General features: G+C 41.3%; 1 non-coding gene across 1 annotated transcript; it reads left to right on the top strand.

The window, feature by feature from the left end:
• The first annotated feature begins 2,291 nt into the window (after positions 1-2,291).
• LOC141615589 (small nucleolar RNA R71) lies at positions 2,292-2,398 on the top strand. Its single transcript, XR_012530003.1, has one exon. It is a non-coding gene; the product is annotated as a small nucleolar RNA R71 (small nucleolar RNA).

Raw genomic sequence — 2,398 nt, 5'->3', positions numbered from 1 at the left:
CGCATATAATTCCCGCATCTAACAATTTAAGCACTTCCTTTTTGACCACTTCTTGCATGTTAGGATTTAGTCGTCTTTGACCTTGGACACATGGTTTATGATCTTCCTCAAGATTGATTCGGTGCATGCAAAATTCGGGACTTATGCCTTTTAAATCGTCAAGTTTATAGCCAATGGCTTTCTTGTGAGACCTCAAGACATGAAGCAATTTAGCCAATTGACTCTCATCTAATTTAGCACTAACGATTACCGGACACATCCCCTCATTATCAAGAAAAGCATACCTCAAATTGGAAGGAAGGGGCTTAAGCTCGGGTTTTTGTACCTCAACATCTTGCGGTGTAGCAACCAAGCCTATAAAGTGTGAGCTCTCCTCCAATGATAGCTCCTCTCCATCCAATTCTTGCTCCAAAGCATCAATCTCCTCATTTCCAATCTCATCATCACCTGCAAATGATTCTAAAAGCAAGAGTGCCTCCAAGGGATCTTTAGACAAAGATCGAGGTGTAGAGTCTTCTATAACAATGTCAACAACATCCAAAATGTCAATAGAATAACAAGACTCTTCTATCATAGGACTCTTCATGGCACTATTCAAATTATATGTGACCTTATCGTCACCCACTTCCAATGTAATTTTACCGTTCTTGACATCAATCAATGCACCCGCGGTGTGTAAAAATGGTCTTCCCAAAATGATTGGGATTTGGGCATCTTCGGCCATGTCAAGAACAATAAAATCAACCGGAATGAAAAACTTACCAACCTTAACGGGAACATCCTCCAAAACTCCCAAAGGGCGTTTTATAGAACGGTCCGCCATTTGCAATGTGACACTAGTGCATTTTAAGACTCCCATATTAAGCTTAGCACAAATAGAGTAAGGTATTACACTCACACTAGCACCCAAATCGCATAAAGCTTTATCAATTTGGTAGGTGCCAATTGTGCATAGAATAGAAAAGCTACCGGGATCTTTTAACTTAGGAGGGGACTTGTTTTGCAAAAGAGCACTCACCTCGGCGGTGAGAGCTATTGTTTCAACCTCATCAAAAGTCCTCTTCTTAGTTAAAATATCTTTCATGAACTTAGTGTAAGATGGAATTTGAGTGATTAATTCGGTAAAAGGAACGGTTACCTGTAGATTCTTCACAACTTCCATGAATTTACCGAATTGAGAATTCTTTTGATGCTTTGCCAACCTATGAGGGAATGGCACTTTGACTTTTTCCGGAATCTTTGCTTCAATATCTTTCTTTGGAGGAGCATCCTCCACTTCCTTGACTTTCTCAACATCAACAAGTGGGTCATCCACTTTCTTTGGAATTTCTTCAATTTCTTTATCATTTGGAGAGACCTCCAACTCAACAAGTACCTCCTCATCATCTTTGGGCATGGATGGCCCATCATATTTCGTTCCACTTCTTAAGGAAATAGCATTAAGGGTAGCATGTGGTTGCTCACCTTGAGGGGGTAGTTGACCCGATTTCCTTGAAGAGCTAGATGAGGCCAATTGAGCCATTTGTTGCTCCAACATTTTGATTGCGGCATTTTGAGCTTGCTCATTCTTTTGGATTTGAGCCAACAATTCCTTTTGCATACGGACTATCAAGCCCTCAAGCTTACCTCCCTCTTGGTTATTTTGTTGGGCATTTTGTTGTGGAGGTTGAGTTTGTTGGAAATTGTTTTGTGGGGGCCTTTGTTGATTTTGATACCCCGGTGGAGGGATATATTTTTGTTGTTGAGGGACATAGGCATTTTGTTGAGGTGGAGGTTGTGGTTGAGGATTTAGCACATTGTTGCTTCTATAAGACATATTCGGGTGAAATCTTGAATTTGGGTTATATGTATTTGAGAATGTACCCGGTGGATAAACATTTTGTGCATTTTGTCTTAAAGCTAAAAAGGCATTTACCTCTTCAATGGGAGCTTGGCAATGAGCGGTATAATGACCCGCACCTCCGCAACCTTCACACACAATGATTTGGCTTGTTGAAGACATGGCATTGACTTGTTGAATGGAATCTCTAGCATCCCTCTCCGCCAATTGTTGTTGGAGCAAAGCAATTTGAGCTAGCAAAACAGAGTTGTTAGAGGATTCTTCTTTACCTTTAGATGGCACAACTCGGGAATTGATATATTGGGCGTCATGGACCGCCATATATTCGATCGTGGCATGAGCAAGATCGGTGTCAATTTGATCAAACCGCCCATTGTTGGAGGAATCAAGAATCCTTCGGGACTCGGCACAACATCCATTGTAGAATGTTATTGCAAGAAACTAATCATCTAGCCCATGATGTGGGCATTGTCTTTGAAGCTCTTTGTACCTCTCCCAAGCCTCATATAAGCTCTCAAGAGCTTGTTGACGGAATCCGGTGATTTGGCTCCTCAAAGT

Source organism: Silene latifolia, chromosome 11 (assembly GCF_048544455.1).
Source record: "Silene latifolia isolate original U9 population chromosome 11, ASM4854445v1, whole genome shotgun sequence".
Classification (NCBI taxonomy): domain Eukaryota; kingdom Viridiplantae; phylum Streptophyta; class Magnoliopsida; order Caryophyllales; family Caryophyllaceae; genus Silene; species Silene latifolia.
Note: the sequence above shows the minus strand (reverse complement) of the source record. Positions and strands in the feature narration are given on the sequence as shown.